The following is a 24,302-nucleotide window of genomic DNA, read 5'->3' as shown; positions in this document are numbered from 1 at the left end:
ATGGTACGGTTTGCGATGTTGACTCTGCCATAGTCAAATGAACAAATAAATTTCATAATGAATTAACGAGTGTCTGAAAGTAATCAAGATCAAAAGGAGCAGTAAAATGAGGAGTAAAAGGATACAGATAAAGTCTAGTTCCAAAATGGAATGGAGTTTTGGGTGATTCTACCTCATGATCCTCTTCTATCGAAATCAAACTAGGTGGAAGTATTTCACTGTGAGGTCCATAATAGATTTCTGGTATTTTTTGCTAAGGTAAAGAGGACGTCTCGACAGTTATGGATGTCCGAGCATGTATTGGTCAATCTTCTTCCAGAATGGTAACAACTTCTGAATTTTCAACCTCAAGATCCAAGTGTTCTAGTAAAAAAACAAGTTCAAGTTGGGCTTCTTGAACAACTTCTGATTGAACAGTGATAGGTTCAGGATCAACTTCTGGTTGAACATATTGAAGTTTAGAAGTAATTTCTTGTTGAACAACTTCAGGTTGAGAATTAACTTGTTGTTGAACAACTTGGGTTACTGTTTCACTAAATTCAGTTCTAGTTTCCTCAGGTAATTTTGGAGATTCCACTTCAGTAACAAATGTACCAGTAACTATAGGAGTAACTGGGGTCATAGTACTTACCAGTATAGGTGTTTCTAGTAATTTAGATGAAGAACCAGAAGTTTGTGAAGTACTGGATCCAGTCAAACGAGACCGCTTTGACCGGATAGGTGTAGCTTCAGGTGGTAAAGGCAGTTTACTCGTTGCTCTCCGCAAATGATGGGGAAAGGGTTGATGTTCCTCCACGATTTCAGATTGATTTTATTACAAAAAGGAAATAACAAAAAGGGGTAAGCTAGGCAAAAAGGTTTACCAAGCAATTGTGAATTGTAGAATACCTCCTGGCGAACCAAGAAATACAGGAAAACAATCTCCCCGAATGTTGTGTTCAGTGTATCACAATGTACAAGGTGGCCTACTCGGTTACCTAAGGATGGATAGCAACCTAGTTTTGTCCTCCCATATATACCTAAAAGTACGTGGAGGCCCAATTCGTATTAGCGTTGTCTAATGCAAAATCGTACAGTGAGAGCATTCCTTTATACTTTACGTACTGTAACACCGCCCTATATACCCGAAGGTGCATGGACGAGCTATAATATACTCACATACGTGGAATGAGGTATCGCACTCAAAATGCATCGCAGACAAGTTAGCGACAACTACTATGTTTTATGACGTCAGAACACGTCTCTAGCCTAGAACCTCTAAATGTTTTGCATTAGGTGACAATGCTCCATTAGGTTAATTGATGTTAATTTTAAGTTGATCTTGATTAAGAATTTGCCTTTCAAATTTCTCCACGTGATGTATTTGAAATTCCTAGAATGAAACTAATATGATAATAATTCGTTTAATTCAATTTGAATAATGAAAAACCTTAGCTAGTAGGGATAGAGCAATCATATTATTTTAATCAAAGAGCAAAGAACACATCTAATGCAATTTCCATAAACTATTCCTATGAGCACACACAAACTCTTTCAATGCAAAATTCAAGTTTTTCTTTTCAATTCCCTTAACGTTCAAATGAACAAAAGGAAACTAATGCACATACAATCAATCAATCTTTTTGAAAGAATGAAGACTTTACGACAGTTCCTTTTTGAAAGAAATGAAGAATTTTACGACACTTTCTTTTGAGCAAATATTAATCGACTATAAGCTAGCTTTGACAATGAATTGATAGTGATAAAGAAATCATTTAAGAAACACTAAACAATCAAGGACAAAGTAGGGCTATCAAAGGAAACACGAATTGATTTCAGAGACACAAGCATTGATTTTTTAGCAAGTAGAAACATAAGGAAATTTGGGAAAAATAAAGTCAAAGGAGGGATTTTTGACGTAAGGAGGATCAGCGTAGCATTGAATGGGATATAGTGCGCTTCAAAGAAATGTCCTCAAGCTAGGGTTTCTCTGTTGCGCTCTGTCTCTTGACCAGACCTGCACTGGTGCCAGAGAGGCCATCCTAGGGGCTTTCAAGCACATTTTTTACCAAAAAACACTTCGAAAGGCTGAAACAAGATCAACGGAAGCAAGCAAAGTCTACTAGGGTGTACTAGGATGAAGGTAAACTACCCTAAATGATGATCATTCCCTAGCGAAGTCGCCAATTTTTTATGTGGAATTTTGCATCTACTGATAAACACAATTTCCCTAGGTGGGTAGCTACACCTAGAACAACATATTTAAAGTGCTTAACCTTTTTCTATAGAAGATAAATAAGACAAGGGACCTACTTGTTATCTTTCACTTTCCCTTTGTCTCCTTTGTATGGCTCCTGTCGCTCCTTCTCGAATTTAATCCGCTCGACAAGTACCTATAATCACAAATAGGGAACAAAAACCAATCAAAGCAAGAGATCTATCTACTATAAGCAAATGGAATCGAAAGAATTTACACATATAATCATCATACATAAAGACAAGAATATGGGAAAAGGTGTAAACAACTTTACTAAGTAGAAGGAAGGGTTACAACCATGAAGTCTGATTCAATGTCACTCCTCCAGCTTGGGTTCCAACCAAGATCACATCTCACACCAACAGTATCTCTTTACAAATTCTCAATGTCCAACGCTGATCACTTAGATGAGTGCTCAATTTATAGGAAAATGGAGGAGTTTTGGCCATAAATGAGGGTATTGAATGGCCTTCCAAACTTAGATTTAGTTTCCATAGAGGAAGGGGTGAGAGGATAGGAGGTTGCTTAACTCATTCCCTATCCAATTTCGAGCTCATAGGAGATGATAAGTGTGGGAATCTTCTAGATGGCTCCAGAAGATAAGAATATTCCTAGAACCCTATGATGATTTCACTCAATCTCACCCAACGCAGGTGTTGGTATCCTAAATTGCCTATTTTCTACCCCATTTCCATCAAAATCAACCTCTGTTTTATCTCAATAAAATACCCTTCCTTCCTACACTAGTACAAGATAGTTACCCATTCTTGCACATGCTCATATTTTATATTAAGATTTATTTCAGCACTTTATTAATCATTTTATATGGATTTCATGCCTATGTATGTTGGCATTATGATACAAGTGTTGTCCTTGATGGAAACTCACTCAGATGACAGATCATAGTGCAGCAGGTCAGTAGCAAAGAGTTGATGATTAGACTATAAAGAATGAAGAAAGAAGAGTATATACGCAGGTTCACTATACACCAAGTCGCGTACATAAGTAGGTTATACGCAGGTTCACTATGTACCAACTCGCGTATATACTTAGGTTCGCTATATAACAAGTAGGGTATACACGTAGGTTCAGTATATACAAAGGCGTGTATACACGCGGGATTTATGATCAAAAGTCGTGTATGCATATGCACGCAATTTCATGCACAGAAAATCACATACATGTGCGAATGCTTATGTTTGGGTCCGTGGTATTTAAACCTATGGTTTTGGTCCTTGGTATTGCGTCTGAAGTGTTGAACCCAGGTATTGGGTCCCTAGTATTGGTTCTCAATGGTTTTGGACCATGGTATTGAGTAAGGCCTAAGACTATAAAAGGAGAAGAAGATCATTAGGCAAGGGTATTGAGAAAGTCTTGAATATCTGATGAAGTATGAGATCTAGTATGCAGGTTATGGGTTCATGATGCTTTGCTTGATCTGAGCTAAGGAGGAATCTCACCGGTTGATGGAGAAAAAGATCTAAGGATGGATTGAGATCCAATGGTTTGGAGTGAATCATATATATATGGTTTGATTATACTTGTTCTAGATTTGTATACTGACGCATGTAATGTTCTGATCTAGATATAACTTAATTGCAAAACATGAATGAATATTTACAGATGTATATGCTGGTTGACTTTGATAAAAGAGCGTACATACGCAGGTTAGATACATCTAAGTAGTGTATACAATATGAACTATGATGTTTGAAGTTACAGGTGGTTCTGGTTGTTGATGCAAAGTCTGAGTTCTGGTGACTATTTACTGGGGTCAGTATTCTGCTTATTCAGATTGGTTGATTATGTTTAGCTTCAGTTTTGATGGATGAGATCTATAATGGATCAGGATCATAATGACTTATCTTTATGTGATCTGATGGACTAGATCTGGTTGCTAACATATGTATTATTCTTGTATATGTAATGATCTGGGTATGTTTGAAGTCACGAAGTGCAGCGTAGTTATCAGTAAGTAATTGTTGACATATACGTTGGTTCACTTTGGTGAAGTTGCGTATACACGCTGGTTCGGCACTTCTAAGTAGCGTATGCACTCTGATGCATGATTTTTGATGATACAGTTGGTTCTGGATATTGTTGCAGAGTTCAATGTTCTGCTTTGTGTTCCGGTGACTATAGTTTGTTGACAGGGTTTCAGTGATTCAGTATTGGGTGATTTAGAGATTGATGATGCTAGTGTTGATAGATTGTGTGCTTCAATGATATTGATGGGTCCAGTATGTAAATTGGATGAAACTTGGCCTTTCAGATTATGGTGTTGTGCTTTAGGAGTATCCAGTCGGAAAATTTATGAAACGTGGTCCCTGGAAGAAAAGAGAAGGTTGTAGCCTTCTGTAGGTTGGCACCTACGTACTAGTACATCAGCTAATACAAGAGCTAAGGGGGTGGTAGCTCCCTTCCAGTAGCAGCTGGAAAACGAGTGAAGGTTGGAGCATTCAGTAGGCTGGCACCTACGAACTAGTACATCGGCTAGTACAAGAGCTAAGGGGGTTGCAGCTCCCTTCCAGGAGAAGCTGGAGAACGAGGGAAGGTTGTAGCCTTCTGCAGGTTGAAGCCTGCATACTGGTATAAGACTGCACCAGTACAGAATCTTTGTAAAATGAAGTTTCTAATTGAAAGAATATAGAGACATATTGCAGCAGGTGGTTTTCACCCACATTGGGTTTCCACCTTATATCTTGTGTTCCTTTGTGTGACTGTCTGCTCTAATTTTCTGTTCCTGCTTACTGTTATATGATTCTGACATAGATTAATGTTCAACATCTGAAGAATAAATTAAATTATAAGTTTGGAAGTTATACGCAAGTTTCATTAGTCATAGTTGCGTATACACGTTGTCTTCATTCACTGAAGTAGAGTATACAAATATTTGTATAAATTGAAAAAGAATTTGACTTAATAATACTGATTCACCCCCCCTCTCAATATTATTTTCAACAATTGGTTTCGGAGCAGGTCCTTTGGTAGAAGCTTGATCGCTTGAAGGAGATCCGTAGATCAATGGGAAAGAAGATTAAGATGAAAGCACCTAAGAAGAAGAAGACATCTCAGAAGAGCTATGACAGTGGGAGAATCGATTGGGGAATATGTGGAAGAAGCACTTCAGATTCATAATCACTTCATAATGAAGATGAAGAACTAGCAGGTATGAATTTGTTATACTCTGGTGATACATTTATCCATCCATTTGAAGATGATGAAAGTGATAGCGAAACAACTGAGTTTGCTCTTATGGGTGAGCAAGAAAGATATCAAATAGAGGCAGAATTTAAAAGGCTTATAGACAAAATTAGAGATCAACAAGATCTATTGAACAAAAGGGAATGTGCCTTCAAAGAAGAAGCTACCAAACTAAAAGCTCAACTAGAGGAAGGAAGCAAGGTAAGGAAGTTATTCAAGGACAAGGAAGATCAATGTCAAAAGTTGCAAGATGAAGTGACATCATTAAGAAATGAAGTCAATGAAAGGAGCAACAATCAAGAAAATCAGAGATAGATCCAGTTACTATGAAAGTCTTGAAGCTACAATCCTCTTGCTAAAAGAAGATCTTGAAGAATCAAATAATAAAAATAAAGAACTACTCCAACCTCGTGAAAAACAAGAAAACGAAGTTATTGAACTAAGGCATCAGTTGGAAGAAGGAAGAAAAGCTGAAGAAAACATGAAGAAGAAATATCATGAAAAGGAGGAGCAACATCAGGTTGAGGTAAATATTCTAAAAGATAACTTAGAAGAAAAGGATAAGCTCTTACGATTTCAAGATAGTACTAAGATCTTGGATGATATTCTTAGTAGTCAAAGGTCTCCTATTATCAAAACTGGCCTTGGTTTTTATGAATCTGCTGAAGATGAATCTAGCTTACAAGGAGAGGCAAGGAACTCTAATGAGAAATCTAAAATAGTCAATAAGGAGATGAGAGGACAACCCCATCAACAGCCAAGGAAAGAAATTATTCAAAGACAATATTTTACACCTCCGATGAATAATGTTGAATGTTATGTATGTCATAATCTTGGACATGTTGCAGCCAGATGCATAAGTAGAATGGTTCAAGACCATCACACAGAAAGCTCATCACGTTCTAGGTACTTTAAGGGGTATTGTTTTTCTTGCAATATGTTTGGTCACAAAGTTGTTGATTGCTACAGAAGGAATATGAAACATATGAGATGTTATGCATGTAACAAGCTTGGACATATAGCTAAGGAATGCAGGAACAAAGTACAGGCACCATACCGAAAGGAGAAAACATCATCACACTTGAAGATATGGAAGAAGAAGGAAGTACAGTCAGAAAAATGTGGCACAGCACAATGTACAGACACAACAGACTCAGAAGGAGCTGAAAGTGTGAAACTTCAGTATCCTAAATCTCATAGCAAGTTTCATAAAGTGAAGTCGTGTATATACGCGAGTTAGACACTGCACAGTCGTTTATATGTTAGTTTGAAGAAAAGCAGTGGGACAGACTCAGGAAAAAGGGTCTGATATGATTCAGTCCATTATTTGCTCTATTTGATAATGGTTACAATCTGCTGATGATGTGTGAAAATGTCTTGATACTTGTAAGATGTTTTAAAAGTGTTGTGATCCTAAATTAATGATACTTCTTGCTGATATATGCATGATCAGACCTGACAATAAGTAAGATGGCACAGGTTCAAGGGGAGAATATGACTTTAATAATGCATTGTTGGCATGCTTAATGATATATCTTGCTATGATATGGTTATGAGTTATCCATGACAAAATATCATATGATTCTTGGGGTTACATAGTTGATGTTCAGATCAGATCTGTGGTTGATTCTCTGATGATGCATATATGGTGCTTACATGGTGATCTTCATAAGGATAAGGAGAAGTACAAAGCTTTAATACACATCTTCATTAATTGATGATGAGTCACTCATGTGCTACTGTCATATCATATAATACAGTTATGATTCCTATAGTTCTTGGCGCTCATGTGGATGAGGATTGTTGCTGTTGATGATATAAAGAAGTCTTGACAAATGATCTTGAGCTCAAGATACATAGTGCTGGATACATGAATGATTAGTCAAAGTTGCATTGTTGGAGACATGATGATGATGAGTTCTTACCTATATGATGATAGGTTGATACTTACATATGTTGATAGATGCAGATGTTCCCAGAGTGATGATACTTGGATCATGCAGAAATTGATGAGACGACGATGGTGTTTTTCACATATGATATAATGTGAATGATTTTGCTGCTGGTCTAGATGTTGATTGACAGATGCTTATGGAACAGATCATACATTGTGTATGATAGTTGCTGATGACTGTCATGGTCTTATTTAGATGTTTGGTCTCTGTTATAAATGTCATGTAAAGGTCATATCAAGACTCATGATGTAATAGTTTGTCTCTATCTATTGTAGTCATTTGATGAATCCCTTTTGGTCATATGATGTAATTTGTACCCCCATTATGCATGGGGAAGATGATGTAATATTTCAGTCATGTATAAACAATTGGTATTTGGTATATCCCCACTTGGTTGGGAGATGGATGTATGTATGAGTCTTTGGTGATAGGAAGGTCATTTATGATAGAGTCATGTTCTTCTTGTAGAACATCTTTTTACAAACCTTGCTTACAGTCAGGGGGAGCATGAACAGGACACTTCAACAGAATAGAGATTTCAGCATGTACTCAGAGGGAGCATGACAGATTGGTACACCTTGGCATATACAAAGGGGGAGCTCATTCAGAGATTTCAGCAGGTACTCAGGGGGAGTATGGTCAGCGGAATGTTTATCAAGGAAAGAGAATATCTTGGTCCACCCTTTGCCCTTGATGTCAAAGGGGGAGAGTGATTTGGTGTTGTTGCCATCAAGTCCAAAGGGGGAGATTGTTGGCATTATGATGCATGTGTTGTAATTGATGGCAACCCACTCATAGAAGAACAACTCTCTTATATATAACTAGATGAATCTACAGAAGAGATATCAGATGTGACAGAATACATGGGATGCAGGACAACTCAAAGGAATTAGATGACAATTCTCAGTACGACAAGTTAGCTTTGCCATCAAGTCCAAAGGGGGAGATTGTTGGCATTATGATACATGTGTTGTCCTTGATGGCAACTCACTCAGATGAAAGATCATAGTGTAGCAGGTTAGTAGCAAAGAGTTGATGATCAGACTACAAAGAATGAAGAAAGAAGAGTATATATGCAGGTTCACTATACACCAAGTCGCGTACATAAGCAGGTTATATGCAGGTTCACTATGTACCAAGTTGTGTATATACGCAGGTTCACTATATACCAAGAAGGGTATACACGCAGGTTCACTATATACAAAGGCGCGTATACACGCGGGATTTATGATCAAAAGTTGCGTATGCATATGCACGCACTTTCATGCACAGAAAATCGCGTACATGTGGGAAAGCTTATTTTTGGGTCCGTGGTATTTAAACCTATGGTTTTGGTCCTTGGTATTATGTCCGAAGTGTTGAACCCAGGTATTGGGTCCCTAGTATTGGTTCTCAATGGTTTTGGACCATGGTATTGAGTAAGGCCTAAGACTATAAAGGAGAAGAAGATCATTAGGCAAGGGTATTGAGAAAGTCTTTAATATCAGTTGAAGTATGAGATATAGTATGCAGGTTATGGGTTCATGATGCTTTACTTGATCTAAGCTAAGGAGGAATCTCACCGGTTGATGGAGAACAAGATCTAAGGATAGATCGGGATCTAATGGTTTGGAGTGAATCATATATATATGGTTTGATTATACTTGTTCTAGATCTGTATACTGACGCATGCAATGTTCTGATCTGGGTATAACTTAACTGCAAAACATGAATGAATATTTATAGATGTATACACTGGTTGACTTTGATAAAAGAGCATACATACACAGGTTAGATACATCTAAGTAGCATATACAATATGAACTATGATGTTTGAAGTTACAGGTGGTTCTGGTGTTGATGCAAAGTCTGAGTTCTGGTGACTATTTACTGGTGTCAGTATTCTGCTTATTCAGATTGGTTTATTATGTTTAGCTTCAGTTTTGATGGATGAGATCTATAATGGATCATGATCATAATGACTTATCTTTATGTGATCTGATGGACTAGATTTGGTTGCTAACATATGTATTATCCTTGTATATGTAATGATCTGGGTATGTCTGAAGTCACGAAATGTAGCGAAGTTATCAGTAAGTAATTGTTGACATATACGCTGGTTCACTTTGGTGAAGTTGCGTATACACACTAGTTCGGCACTTCTAAGTAGCGTATGCACTCTGATGCATGATTTTTGATGATACAGTTGGTTCTGAATATTGTTGCAGAGTACAATGTTCAACTTTGTGTTCTGGTGACTGCAGTTTGTTGACAGGGTTTCAATGATTCAGTATTGGGTGATTCATAGATTGATGATGCTAGTGTTGATAGATTGTGTGCTTCAATGATATTTATGGGTCCAGTATGAAAATTGGATGAATTTTCAGGAGTATCCAGTCTGAAAATTTATGAAACGTGGTCCCTGGAAGAAAAGAGAAGGTTGTAGCCTTCTGTAGGTTGGCACCTACGTACTAGTACATCAGCTAGTACAAGAGCTAAGGGGGTGGTAGCTCCCTTCCAGTAGCAGCTGGAAAACGAGTGAAGGTTGGAGCATTCAGTAGGCTGGCACCTACGTACTAGTACATCGGCTAGTACAAGAGCTAAGGGGGTTGCAGCTCCCTTCCAGGAGAAGCTGGAGAATGAGAGAAGGTTGTAGCCTTCTGGAGGTTGAAGCCTGCGTACTAGTATATGACTGCACCAGTACAGAATCATTGTAAAAAGAAGTTTCTAATTGAAAGAAGATAGAGACATATTGTAGTAGGTGGTTTTCACCCACATTGGGTTTCCACCTTATATCTTGTGTTCCTTTGTGTGACTGTTTGCTCTACTTTTTTGTTCCTGCTTACTGTTATATGGTTCTGACACACAGATTAATGTTCAACATCTGAAGAATAAATTAAATTATAAGTCTGGAAGTTATACGTGAGTTTCATTAGTCAGAGTTGTGTATACACACTGTCTTCATTCACTGAAGTAGCGTATACAAATCTTTGTATAAATTGAAAAAGAAGTTGACTTAATAATACTGATTCAACCCCCCCTCCCCCTCTCAGTATTATTTTCAACAATTTACATATCTCTTGTAACTCATATTAATTTCCTAGAGTAATCATGGAACTCAAACAATGTAAACTTTGAAATGGGAACTATAAACTCAAAATGGTAACTCTGGCAAAAAAACGCCAAAAAAACATCAAAAACAGTGCTAAAAACGAAAAGTGTGTATACTAGAATGATGGTTTTTTTTTAGGGACACTTTTGAACATGTTTTAAAAATGGCAGTGAAAACGAAATTTTTGTGCAAAATACAGCTTGAAAACGAAAATGTGATTATACTGGAACGATGATTTTTTTTAAGGGTCAATCTTCAAAATTTTAAAAAAATGCTATTAAAATGATCCAACAACATAAAAATGACTCATAACTTCTCATTTAACACCATATGGAAATCAAAAAATTTATTTCAAGATACGATGCATACATCAATTAGATAAATTGTCTTAAACAATTATTCAAAATCACTCATATTTTCTTGCACACCATCAGAATTCACATCTTCAGATGAGTGACTAGATGCTGATGAAGATGTTCCATATTCTTCTCTTTCATCAACTAGTGCCCCATCTGAGTCCACATGCATGCCCATCATTTCAGGTTTCAAAATTCTTCTAGATCTACGATTGGTTTCAGCAGACTCCCATCTCAACACTGTTCCTTTTGGTAACAACCTTTTCAGAATCTCTATCGTCTTGGAGAGAAGAGTTCCTCTCTTTGTTAAATTAAAGTCATAAACAAGTATGTCAACATCCTCCAATTTTAATATGTCTGTGCAACGACAATTTATATTTGTACCCTTTATTTTTCTCTTTTCACCATTTTTTTTGTCAACTACCATCTCTGGCTTATACACACCATTGAATGGGTGTGTATTTGTGGCGTACCAATGTACTTCGACACTTGTAACATCCTCATTTTCTGTAAAGACCTTTATAACTTTAGCAACCTAGAATCGATAGCCATTGGGATCTCCATTTGCTAGCACTGCGATCATGCAACCCTCCTTAATATCCTGTACTGAACCCCTGTAAAGGTCTTCCATGGCTTCACATTGTGCACGAGATCTTCTGGAACCAGTATACATATCTCTTTCCTCTACCTGTGAAGAATTAATAATACCTTGATATTGCTATTGTTCAACAATGTTTATTTCCTCATGTGCATTCGACACATTTTGTGGCAAAATAAATGGATTTTTCAAAGGTATATCTTCATTTGTTGTTGTTGAAACGATATCACTTTGATTATTGAAAAATGACTCCCACCAAACTGAATCAACAATGTCAAAGTACTCATATGTATATCTAATACATTTTTTAATTTCTTCTAGGTAATCAGAATAATTTATATCTCTATTTTGTCTGTGTGCATTATGAACTTCACCAGCTGATTGTAATAACAATATTTTTGATGCAAATATTGGATGATCTGGAATGAACTTCAAAAATTGCAAACCTGTTGACGGTGCCCATTCTGCAGTAGCTGAATACTTCTTGCCCCGTATTAGTGTTTTCCCATCAATTTTTTTGATACGAAATTGATGTTGGAAGCTAATGTCATTAAGTTGTTCAATGCATTTCCCCTCACCATATGATCCCATAATAAACCTTCACATGTCAACAGTTTCTTCCAACACATCAAAAGTAGGCTCTGGCATGTATGATTTCTTAATACATTCAATTAATGATGGCAAGCTCCCAAATTCCTTCCTCCTCAATGTGACTGAAAAATGACTGAACATTTGATCAATATGGTCATGAGTGTGCCCAACATGAAGGAAACCAACCTTTACCTTCTGAAAAATTCTCAATTCAACAAGCATGTTTAGATATCCAAAAAAAACTTGATTTTTGTTTTCACGGCAATTGTTGTTCAATTGTAGATACAAAACTTCAGGAAGATTACCAGACCAATGAGAAAGCACATCATGAATTATAGTTATGGTTAGATTTGCATCATTATGAATATTTGGAGCTGTGAAGTACACCTTTGGCAACATTTTCCCATTTAAGACCATATAACCGACCAAGTGATACTGAATAAAATCTTCCTCTTGTAAATTTTTGGGTGTGCGAACAAAATGTGGTAAAAGTGTTTTCTTCTGGTCCATACCATCAATTATCAAACCCAAATATTTATTTGGATTATCATAACACTTCTTTCAATGCTTGTACAACTTTTTCCTTTCATTTGTTTGTTGTTCGCGATGCTCCTGAAGTTCTTTGACAATTGAATCTACACAACATAAAAGAAAGCCATTAAGAAATATGTTTTCATACTTGATGAATATACAATTTTAAAATTTAAAGTTATGAATGCTTACCTCTTTTTGACCCTTCACATTTGTCCCTTTTTGATTTAAGAGAAGCACATGTACTGCAAATCCCCATCCTTGTCTTCTTACGAATACTGACATTTTTGAATTCCTTCTTCCATGCCTTCACAAAGTATTGATATGTAATAAACCGGCCATGTCCCTCAGCACCTTTTGCATATTCTTTGTATAAGTTGTAGATTTCTTGTCTTGAAAAATTATCTGGAATATGTATTGTCTCTCTATTTGGCATACACTCTTCATGCTTTGAAAATAAATCTTTCATCCATGACATTGGAGTATTTGATAATGGCCCAAGTTGTCTTTTATGATGTACTTCAGAATAAAATGTGGGATCCTTTTCCAAATTTTCTTGAATTCTCGAGAGACAAAAATTCCCAATTGAATGAAACATTTTGAAAGCTTTTCTATAGATAAATAAAGTCCTAATATGGTATTCATAACCTGACAATGTAGATTGCATGCACCCAACTAAATATGAATTTTGCATGCTTTTATTCATTGACAAATATCTCTTCTTGCTCTCTAATGCAAATATGAAATCCATATGTTTCAAGCAATCTTTTTGGCAACATTCACTTGAAATGAGTGTGCTAATAGAACTTCTTCTCGTCAGATATTCTGCTCAATCTCTTGTATAACTAGAACATCTTGCATTGATACGAAAAGGTCTGCTCCTACTCCTCGATACACTATTTCTTGGCAACATCTCCATCATTGGATCATCATTTGTATAAGGATTTTCATCATCATTAAGAGGAATGTTATCCACACTATGATCAGCTGTGCTTTTCAAATACTAACTTGGTGGATATTCTTCATCTTCCCCTTCTTTAGTGCTACTGTCATAGTCCTTAGAATTCGGACTCAATGGAAAATTTGACTCGATGTTTATTGGATATTCTTGTTCATGTGCATTTTCAGTGTTGCTTTCATGGTCCATAGAATTAGGACTAAGTGCATCATCCTGTCCTTCATCACTGCTACCTTTATACTCATTAGAATTAGGACTAAGTGCATCATCCTATCCTTCATCACTGCTTCTCTCATAGTCCTTAGAATTAGGACTAAGAGGACATTGTGACACTCCATTCTTTTGAAATTCATCATCACTCTCTTCATCACTGTTGCTCTCATAGTCCTTAGAATTAGGACTAAGTGGACACCATGACACTCCATTCTTTTTAAATTCATCATCCCTCTCTTCATCACTGCTGCTGTCATAGTCCTTAGAATTAGGACTAACTGGACACCGTGACACTCTATACTTTTGAAATTCATCATCTCGCTCTTCACCAAAGCTACTCTCATAGTCCTTAGAATTAGGACTAACTGGACACCGTGACACTCCATACTTTGAAATTCATCATCATGCTCTTCATCACTGCTACTCCCATAGTCCTTAGAATTAGGACTAAGTGGACACTTTGACACTCCATTCTTTTGAAATTCGTTATCATGCTCTTCATCACTGCTGCTCTCATAGTCCTTAGAATTAGGACTAAGTGGACACCGTGACACTCCATTCTTTTGAAATTTGTCATCATGCTCTTCAACACTATTGCTCTCATAGTCCTTAGAATTAGGACTAAGTGGACAACGTGACACTTCATTCTTTTGAAATTTGTCATCAAGCTCATCATCACTGCTGCTTTAATAGTCCTTCAAATTCAGACTAAGTGGAACCTGTGACTCTTTATTTATTTGAAATTCTCCATCCCCTCTTTCATTAGTGCTGCTCTCATAGTCCTTAGGATCAGGACTAAGTGGAAGAATTGACTTTCTATTCATAGTGGAATAATTCCCGTTATATTCATCCATATGAATAGAGTTGTTATGCGATGAAGATGTTAATGCTGTATAAATAAAAAATTCACTATCAGGAAAATCCATCCCTTTCAAATAGAAGATGTTGAATGATACAAATGGAGAGTCTCCTAAAGATATTATATAGCTTAGAGAATGAAATTTTCCCTACAAAAATTCCCCCCCCCAAAAAAAGTTTCGTGAAAATATTTCCCTCCTAAAAGTTTGTGAGATTTATTTCTCTTCATTATTTTATTCTACAATTTAATGAAAAATGCAAACTAATTTTTTTTATGAAATAAATCATTAAAGTTAAAATTGTAAACTACAACTTCTACCTAAATTATTTTAATAGTCAAAGTATATAATATTTACTAAACAATTGGATGTTTTTTTATATTTTTATAATACATTCTGAAACAAATTAATCCCACATTCACCCCATTGTAAAACAATTCCATAATATTCGCTTTATCATATTTTCTTTCATCGCCATAAAAAAATTAACATGATAAAATTTTTTAAAACTAATTAATCCCGCATTCACCATATGGTAAAACATCTCCACAATTTCACCTATATACTAAATTCCATTATCACTATTATTCACATTACATCAAGGTTTTCTGAGGTTCGTTGAAAGACTTGGAGTGTATTTGTGGAGCAGCTACATCACTATCAACAACATATTCAATGAAGAATTCTCGCAATTGAAAGGCCAGTTAAATTTTTTTCCTTGAAAATTTTCATATTAAATTAGTTTAATGAAGTAGATTTTTTTTTTTTAATATTAATATTTTTTGTTAGCCAAATTAACCAATACTTCCGTCGTGAGCATGGTGGGCCTAGTAAAGTTGGGCACCCCCATCCCGCAATCGACCGACGACCCGCCCCCTCCGCACACCCTACCGGCCCCTTCCCCAAACTCCGCCACCCTGTCCCTCCGTCCACCCGACCCCCTCCTCTCCTACCCCTCCCCCCCTGCGCCCCAGCCACCCCCCCCCCCCCCGCCTCTGCACCCTACCCCACCCCGCAATCGGATGGCCACCCCACCTCACCCTCACCCCCCTTCCACCCCTACCCCCTTACCCCCCACACCCTCCCCCGCACCCCTTGGCCCCCAACCTCCCTCCCACCTCACCCCTACCCCACTTTCCCCCCTACCCCCCTCGCACCTCACCCCTACCCCCCTTTCCCCCCTACCCCCTACACCCCACGCCCCCTCCCTACCCCCAGTCCACGCCACCCCTACCCCCGTTCCCCCCCTACCCCCTACACCCCACGCCCCCTCCCTACCCCCAGTCCACGCCACCCCTACCCCCCTTCCCCCCTACCCCCATCGCACCCTCCCTACCCCCATCGCACCCCACGCCACCCCACCCCACTCCACCCCTACCCCCCATGCCTCCTCGCTACCCCCCGCCCCGCCTTCCGCCACCCTCGCCCTTCCCCCACTCCCTCTCTCCCTCGCCCACCCCTAACCCCACCATCCACCCCACTCGCCTCCTCCCGCCATCCATAAACCCATTCCACCCCTCCCCTACCCCCCTTCCCCCCCACCCCCTACACCCCACGCCCGCTCCCTACTCCCATCCCACCCGACCCCACCCCACCTCTACCCCCCACGCCTCCCCCGTACCCCCCACCCGCCCTTTCCCCACCCTCACCCTTCCCCCACTCCGTCCCTCGCTCGCCACCCCTAACCTCGCCCTGCACCCCACCCCCTCCCCTCCCTCCCTCGGCCACCCCCCTCCCTCGGTCACCCCTAGCCCCACCCTCCCGCCGCCCCCCATACCCCTCCCTTGCCCACCCCAATCCCGCCCTCCGCCCCCTTGGCGCCCCACCCCGTGCCACCCTGACGGCTTGCCCACCTACCCGGGTGCTTGTTGGATTCCCGCCACCCACCCTTCACCACCCCGGCGGCCCGCCCAGGGTGGCTGTCCGATTCCGGGAATCGGATGACCACCCCAGTGGGCGGGCGAGCTGTCGGGGTGGCGCGGGAAGGGAGCGAAGGGCGGGGGTAGGGGTGAGCAAGGGAAGGGTGGAGGGGGGTGAGGGTGGGGGTGGTTGGTTTGGTGGGGTGGAGGAAGGGGAGGCGGAGGGTGGGGTCGAGTGGGGAGGGCAGAGGGGGGGAAGGGTTGTGATAGGGGTGGCCGAGGGAGGGGAGGGGCGGGGGAAGGGATGGCCGAGGGAGAGGGTGGGCGGGTGGGGGGGAGGGGGGCAGGTCGGGTGGGGGGGAGAGAGGATGAGGTCGGCGGAGGGGGCGTGAGGGAGAGGGTAGGGGTGGGTGGTTGGGTGGGGTGGGCTAGGGGGTAGGCATGGAAGGGGGGTAGTGGTGGGGTGGGAGAGGGGTTGGAAGGTGGGGGGTAGCGGGGGAAGGGGGGTAGTGGTGGGATGGGAGGGGGTAGTGGTGGGGGGGTAGGAGATAGGGGGGAATGGGGGTAGGGGTAGGGTGGGATGGGGGTTGTGGGGTAGGGGGTAGTGGTGGGGTGGGAGAGCGGTTGGAGGGTGGAGGGTAAGGGGGGAAGGGGGGTAGTGGTGGGATGGGAGGGGGTAGTGGTGGGATGTAGGAGATAGGGGGGGAATGGGGGTAAGGGTAGGGTGGGATGGGGGTTGTGGGGTAGGGGGTAGGGGTCGGGTGGGATGGCGGTTGGGGGTAGAGGGGGGGGGGGTAGGGGGGAAGCAGGGAAGGGGTGGAGTGGGATGTGGGTAGGGGAAAGTGAGCGTGGGGGGTAGGGAGAGGGGGGGAAGGGGGGTGGCGGTGCGGTGGGAGGGGGGTTTGGGGGGCGGCCGGGCAGGCGGGGGGGGGGGCGTGGGCAGTAGGGGGGTGGGGTGGTGGCTCGGGGGTAGGGAGGATGGGAGCCAAGGGGTAGTGGTGGGAGAGGGACAGGTGGGGTGTGCGGGGAGATAGGGTGGGGGAGTCTGGGGAGGGGGCCGGTAGGGTGTGCAGAGGGGGTGGCTAGCCGGCCAATTGCAGGATGGGGGTGCCCAGGGGTGGGCGTGAGGGGGTGTGAGAAGGGGGCGTGTAGGGAGGGGTGAGGGGTGGGCGTGTAGAGAGGAGGTGTGGGGGTGGAAGCGGCGGCCGGGCCGCTTGGGTGGTGCGGTGAGGAGTTGCCGCAACCCCATCGTGCGCCACCATGGCAGCCCACCCGTCCGCCCGTGGAGGTTGCGTGATTCTCGGAATCGCCCGCCACTCCGTGGATGGACGGGGTGGTGTTGGTGGGATTCTGCCATTTCTTAGTGTTAATATTTTTTTAATTTCAATTATCTGATTATACAAATTAAAAATTTATGATATATTTTTGGTGTGGATTTAAGTTAATATGTTTTCATTATTTACTGATTTATGTGTTTCTATTTTTCAGGAAAATGGCATCAAAGAAGATTTATGTGAATCTTTCTAGACCAAAGACTCTTAAAGGTGCATCTTCAAAAAACATTGGTGAACGAACTCCACCTGAGTGAATGGCTACAAATCTTTCAAGTGCGTCAAATGATAAGAAGATGATTTCAGACTGAAAGAATTCAAAAGAGGTGAAATTCCCATCAAGAATCTGGTATGTGAAAGAAAGAGAAAGCCAAAATGTGAATATATATATATATATATATATATATATATTGATATACCGAATGATAATGGAATTTTTGAGTTGATGGGAAGAGTCATAGATATGTGTTCGGTACTAGACACTGAAGTTGTTTACATACTTACGAAAGCTCCCAAGTCACATGAAAGGATTAAATATTGACTATCATATTCATTGTATGACACGAGAGAGGTATCTACAAAGTTGTGTAAACAAATTGTAAATGAGAAGAAACAAAACATTGTAAGTATTGTTATTTATATTTGTATTTTGCGTTCTTGAAAGTATTTCGCTATAACTTTTTACCTTTGTTTTTATTGACATATGATATTTTGTTTGGCAGAATTTTGTTGAAAGTTGTTCAATTAGGTTGGGATGCATTCATTTCATAGAGCATGATATCATGAAAGTTGTCAACAGTTTTTACTCAGTGTTCGAAGAAGATATGGAAAACAAGCAAAATTTAGTAATTGATGATGCTACAAAACTACATCCAAAGGATCAGAAAAAAAAAAAGAAGACCTCTAGTGGATATATCTAGTAAGGGTAGACAAGTTACTTTTGAGGACGATGAAGTTGAAACTGACAGTGAAGCATATGTTGTCGTTACTGAAGATGACATTGGAACTGAGAAGAGTCATAAAAGACCAAAAGTAACAATGCCCAAGAATAAATTTGTTGAGAATGTTATGACGAAGAAAAGTAAAGTTGAAGATTTTGAAGTAGTCATTACTAGCAGTCAATAACCTAGTGAAACTTCAAAAGAAAGCAGAGAAATCGTTACAACAGGAGCTGATTTAGAAGATGGAATTATCAAAACAAAACAAAATTCCATTCGATAGAATTTCACAAAGAGAAACTTAATTGATGGTGGTCATACATTTTAGCTTAATGTTAGACAAACCTATAAGGAAAGTGAATGACAATGTCAATATCAAGTCAGAAAGCCACACCATCTGCATGTTCACAACTTGAAGACATTGATGAGGTACAATCCATATGCTCATGTGGTTAATTATGTGCTTCTTGTTGATCCAGTTCAAGTTTCCAACAAAGAAGCATTTGATAATTCAAAATGTTTTGAATACAATTATTATGTGCTTGGGGGGAACCATTCTGTAGAAGTTCAAAGACAATTGATGGAGGAATATCCCAATAACTCACATTTTGAAACAATGAAATGCATCATTTATGTTGGTTTATCGGATACAGAAACAAAGTTAGTGGCATGGGATCATAATTCAGATAATGAATATAGGATGTCTATGACTTTCATCCAAAGGGTTAGATTTATTCATAGTGAATTTCAAGAAAAATGTCATGGGGATAGGATAAATGTTACTGCAGATTTTCGAAGAGAATGTTGTATGGAAATAGGCTATCAAATTAAAAAGAAACCCAATTTGAAAGGTGGAAAACGCAACCTTCCTAGTGATATATTCAAAGGTGTTGATACCATTTCCAATTGGCATTTAGAACTGGAGATGTTTGGAAGTTGATTGATGAGATTTTTAGCATGTGGGAAAACATTGGCATTAAAAACCAGAAGGTCAAAAAGTCTGAGCCATTGATATGTGGCGGCAGTAAATCAGCTCCTGAATTGAAGCATATTCTAGAAGATATGACTATCACACCTTGGAGAGCAATGCAAGGAGTGAAAGATGAAAAAATTGTCAAAACAATATTATCTCGTGTGAAGTCAGGGGAATTATCATTGGGGGAAATGTCTTAGAAATTTCAAAAGTAAATTTGTTGAATTATTTTTATTTTTTTCTAGATTATAATTTTCTTTTAAATAAAACATGTTGTTCTTGTTATTATTTGTTATACTTATCATTATATTAACTTTTTGTTACTTTATCTATGCAGTCACAAAGTTTACATGAAAATTCAAGAACAAATGGTTAAATTGTTGAATGAAGATAGTTGGGATGATGTTGTATGCAACAATCCAGATTCAAGTTCTACATCAACATCAAAAGCTTTTTATCTTGCATTAAAAAGGTATCTTGATTTACACATTCATTTTTATTCATTTGTGTACTATTTTTAATTTATAACTTACACATATATTTGTTTATTTTATAAAAGATGAAGAAGGATGATAATGGAGCACCAACTAGCTTCAAAACCTTTATTGAAAAAATAAAGATCAAAAGACTGAGGAAGCAACGTATTAAGAATGTTGAACTTGATCCAACTCTTACTCATTTCATTTGGAATGGGCTAGAAACTAGTCAATATCAAGTAATACAAGGCGACTGTGAAGACATTGCTAAACTCATACCTAAAAGGGAGTATGCCCTAGTTATTACAGATATTCCCCATGGTTTCAATATTACAAACATTGACTATGATAGTGACCCTTATACTTATCAAGCTCTTAGTAAAGTGGTTGCGGGATTTGTAGAAGTCATGTCATCACCATTATGGAGATTTGTGACATTTCATTCAGACACACAATTGGCAATGACATTGTCAAGCTTCAAGGGGAAAACAAATTCAAGGATGCAGCTTACATGGTAAGAAGTTTAAAATGTATATTTGATTAATATTGAAAAAATCATTTATGTACAAGTTGATTGAACTTTAACTATTTCATGTTACAGACAAAAGTCAAATCTTATTAACCGTGAAGATCAAGTATTTATAAATGATTGTGAGTTCATTTATATTGATAGTTGGGCAAAAGATGATAGCTACATGTCTATGATTTTTAATCGGGTAGACGGAAAGAGTCATAGTCAAATACTGACTTATGATGCTGTTGTGAGAAAACTAACATATGAAGACAAAGAAGCAAAAGGAGAGATAGTTAACATTTATCAAAAACCACAATTATTGATTAACTATCTTATAGACATATGTTCAAATGAAGGAGATTGGGTTCTGGATTTATTTTGTGGCTCAGGTAAGTTTTATTATATGGAATTGAATTTAAATATGTTATTTTTTAATTAATATGTCATTGTACTAATTTACTTCATTATTTCTTTTGTGCTTGACAATTAGGTACAACACTAGCATGTTTCCTTCAAAAAGATCCATTACAGTGCAATTTCATTCAGCAAAGAATTAATGCTCTTCAATTTCTTCTAGATGTAATGCAAGAAATTTGGTTGAAGAAAGGGGACTTTAGTGAATCACGTGTGGCAAAAAAGGCAAAGGAACCTCAACCACCATTACATGGGATGTTTGGAAAGACATACATTGGGAGATTCGCAGACATCAAAGATCCATTAGAAGACGAAAATGAGCAAAAGGAAGCAGAAAATATTGTGGAAGAAGACAATGATGAAACTCTAGAGGACGAAGAGTTTGGATTACGTGACATTGTTGATTAAATTTAAGTTATGCTTGGAAATCAAGCTCATTTTTTGTAACTATTAAGTAGTTATACTTACAATGTTTTGACTTTGACATTTTATGAGAAGAATATACACTCAATTAAGGTTGTTATGCATTCAATATTTGTAATATGTGATTTTCACATTAATTTTTAGGTTAATCATTATTTTTGGAAAAAAAAATGATTATTATTATTTTTTTGACATCAAATTCATAAAAAAAACTATTATTTAACTATTTTTAGTTAAAATTTTCGTATAAAAATTGTGGTTTTCGCATGTCAATTGTAGCAAACAATTATCAAAACGTGTAGTTTTTTAGTTATATTTATGTTAAAAATGACTATTTTTATGTCCATTGTTAAAAAATATTGTTTTTTAGAAACAATTATTTCTTGTGGATTGAAAAATTAATTAATGATGTATAAATATGTAGAATATCGAAAATTCAAAATATCGACTTTCTTCTTTAAATATGCAAAACAATTAAAATCTCACTACAAAAAAAAACAAAATTAAAATAAAAACAAAAAAATATAAAGAAAAAGACCACTTCAAAAATTATTAAATTTACAAAATAATTATTTACATTTCATACATTAGAAAAAAAAAAAAAAAAAAAAAAAAAAAAAAAAAGCCTTTTAAAAAAAGGGCCTAGTTTAGAATTACCACGTTTTTAAATCAGCATAAAAAACACTACCATTCTAAAATGCAATGTACATAAAAAAATTTATAGTGCCAAAAACTAAGCTTTAAAAAACACGTGTGTTCTGCATCACCCCCTTTCAAAATCGGGTTACTTTTTTGCTATCTCTACAAAATGGGTAACAGTATGAGTTCCCATTTCAAAGTTTACATTATTCTTAGTATTAATTATGAATGAGTATGACTAGTGCAGGTAGATTCCTACACCGCCACGAATACTATCTGAGATTTCCGAGAAGCCAAATCTTCCACGAGGATGGGTCTTGAACCTTGACTCCGAGTTTAGCTGTTGATGAACTGAAGCAGGATAACAGTTGGCGCGCAATCAGAGAATATTTTCCAAAGTTAGGTTATGGCCAATTGAGATTCATGTGTATTATAACTGTTGGCCAAGTTTGTAATTTCGGTTTCTAAGTTTGTTCGGCTGAAAGGCTTAAACAAGAAATGTCTGTAATTAGTGAAAATGGCTAGAACTGAAAGGATATATAAAATATAGATATAGGTAGGAGGAGGCCAGTCAGTAGAGAACCATCGATTGTAATTTTGTTTATGTAATCCAGTTTTCGCCTCAACTTTGGGGCTGGATTGCTTTGTCATGTATATTTCCGAATCAAGTAATACAAGATAATTTCCATGATTTGCATACACAGCGTCTAGTTTATCTTTGATGTATCTTTTGAAGCACTGAGCTTTTTCATTCCTTAGAATGCGAACGATATGGTTGGCTAGGCGTAGCCAACCCAACTCATTTACCCCTCTAGCTTTCGTTATTCAGAAAGAAGGTGTGGATATTTCATTTGCACCTGTGTGATGTTATAATTTTAATCTTTATCTTTCAAGTTCTGATTTAAAATATCTTTTGTAGCTAACGTGTGAAATGGATCCATGGTTTGAGAGTTATCTTTGTTTATGAGATATATTTCTTGCATTTCTTTTATTCTTAATCTCTGTTTTAACTCGTTTTTTATTGTATCATGCAAAGAACTCTTTCCTGTACTAGTGCATGTTGTCTGCACTTTGGTTTAATCATTCCTTTGCAATGAATAGTGAAACACTTCTCTGCATATTATTTCCAGTTATTATGCAAGTGAATGAATCATTAATTTAGTAACTGTCTTAGGTATTAAAAGTACATCTTTAAGAGGATCTAGAAGCAGTTGCATAAAATTATCATAAACATATTATACTTGCAAAGAACATAAGCATCTTTGAATGGATTACTAAAGTTAGATAACACATGCAAAACACTTAGAATATTGTTTGATTCTTTTGAAGTTCTTTTATTTCATGAAGTTTATTTCCTTTCCAATTTTTAATGAATTGAAGCATTTTCTTTTTCACAGATAATTTACATCAAAATTTCATTTACAGTTGCAATTCTTTTCCAGCACATCTTTCAGTCTTTTTGAAAGTAATTTGGAAACTAGGTGAAGGAAGCTCTGCTTCAGTGCAAGATTTAGTCTCTTGTCATAGAAACAAAGTGCTCTAATTCCTTAGGCTTAGAGAACCTCCACTAAGACATAAGTCTTCAGTAAGGAAGGTCATATATAATTTTGCACAAAGATACTATACCTGCACTAGTGCAGGCAGATTGTAACAGTGCAAGGATAGATTATTTGTGTGGAAGGAGGATCAGAAGGAAGACAGAATTCTACAAGGGCCCATTTGTCAGATGTTAGCCATCCGTTTGAAGATGAACATAGAATTTCTTTTTTTTTGTAAGCTAAGGAGAGACCTTCTTTTTCTATTATCGCAAATTGAAATCACTACATGCATGTGGTGATCTCAACCTGCCTCGAGGGGAAACCGGGTTTCTTGACCACCTTAAGTTTTTAATAGCCAGCCAAAAATAATAGGTTCTCATTCTGTCTTTCCATGCTTTATACACATCAACCTTATATCTACTAAAACTGTTTTTTGTCTGCATATTAAAATAACAAGAGTCCTACAGGTAACTAATTATCACTAGAGAGAGACATTATAGAAACCTCTAATTATCATGCTATCTCTACTGGTTCGCTGTGCCTGCCTGTTGCTCCTTCTCCTTCTTGATTCCCGATCCACTTGCTTGTAACTGCTGCTGAATTTCGT

This window comes from Pinus tabuliformis, chromosome 2_2 (assembly GCF_031772625.1).
Source record: "Pinus tabuliformis cultivar Carrire ecotype Pingquan chromosome 2_2, CPIR1, whole genome shotgun sequence".
Lineage (NCBI taxonomy): Eukaryota > Viridiplantae > Streptophyta > Pinopsida > Pinales > Pinaceae > Pinus > Pinus tabuliformis.
This window is presented reverse-complemented; position numbering follows the sequence as displayed.